Here is a 1,366-nt window from a genome sequence, read left to right as displayed (position 1 = left end):
AAAACAAAATAATTGTTTTATTTGTGATATAACCCCTTCAAGCTCATTCTATTAATTAAATATTGTTTCGATTGATTGTGATACAGTTTGAATATTTATATGGTATGTAATTTAATTGTTATTAAAATAGATTTTTATTAAAATAACACTATATTAAAATTTTTTTCATTCACATTTATTCATAGAAAATTACATAATAAAATTTTGTTGTGCTCGCTTCAGCAGCACATATACTAAAATTGGAATGATACAGAGAAGATTAGCATGGCCCCTGCGCAAGGATGACACGCAAATTCATGAAGCGTTCCATATTTAAAAAAAAATTTTTTTTGTTTACTTAAACAAATCGTTTTTGTATTTAACATTTTTTAATTTTAATATTTCACCTGGCCCGTGAAAAAAGTTTTCTTTCTAATCTGGCCTGGGGGCAAAAACTGTTGGCCTCGCCTGTTTTTGCCAGAGAAACCTCAGCTAAACACTTCGCTCCTGATCTTTTCTCCTTCACTGACCCCTTGAGGAACTCTCTCCCCCTCCTGCCCAACCCCTGGGGACATTCCTCTCTCGGGACCCCTCTCTGGTCCCTCTGTGGACCTCTTCCACTCGAGTCTCTTCACTCTGAAAAGCCCCCTCTCCTGCTGGCCAGTAGCCCCTCCCTTCTCTGCTGTGTACTTTAGCCCCTTCCCCATCAGGCCGCCCTCCACTGGCCATTGGCCCTCACGTGGGTTTGCAGGGCTCCTGACCCCACGGCCCAGCCCCGGTCTTCTGGCAGGAAGGCCTACCCTTGTCCTGCCTCTGGCTCTGGCATTTCAGTCCAGATCTGGGTGCCAGGCTCCCCAGGAGCCCTCCTCTTCTTATTCTCAGCCCCTAAACCCCTATCTGAGACCTGATGAACATGGCATTTAAAGCTTTTACTGGTCGGGAGAAAAAGGTCAAGGCTGCTCGCCAGGCCCACATGCAGCAGAAGGTAACTCTTCAAACCCAGGCTCTTGTTGATCTGTGGCCAGCAGAGCAACAGGGGCAAGGCATAGGAGGTGCCCGACCCAAGTCTGAGCCACAAAGAGGAACCCCACCAGGAGCTTGCTTTAAATGGTGGCAAAGAGGGTCACTGAGCCCGGCAGTGCCCCTGCCTGAGGCCACCTACCAAGCCCTGCCCTGACTGCAAGCAGCCCTGTCACTGGCAGAGCGATTGCTCCTTTTGGGCAACAGGCTCTTCCTCAGCGCCTCCACGTGGAGGACAAGCCACCCAAATGGGAGGCCAAGCCAGCCAGGCGGGCCCATCACTCGAACTCCTAGGCCTCATGGACGACTGACGCGGCCCGGACTCGAAGACCCCATCACCCTCGCCAAGCCCAGGGTAAAGCTGCAG

General features: G+C 49.0%; 1 non-coding gene across 1 annotated transcript; it reads left to right on the top strand.

Annotated features, from left to right (window-relative positions):
* The first annotated feature begins 209 nt into the window (after positions 1-209).
* On the top strand, positions 210-316 carry LOC136321580 (U6 spliceosomal RNA). Its single transcript, XR_010728728.1, has one exon. It is a non-coding gene; the product is annotated as a U6 spliceosomal RNA (small nuclear RNA).
* Positions 317-1,366: the final 1,050 nt, after the last annotated feature.

The sequence above is a fragment of the Saccopteryx bilineata genome, chromosome 1 (genome assembly GCF_036850765.1).
Source record: "Saccopteryx bilineata isolate mSacBil1 chromosome 1, mSacBil1_pri_phased_curated, whole genome shotgun sequence".
Taxonomy (NCBI): Eukaryota; Metazoa; Chordata; class Mammalia; order Chiroptera; family Emballonuridae; genus Saccopteryx; species Saccopteryx bilineata.
This window is presented reverse-complemented; position numbering and strand designations above follow the sequence as displayed.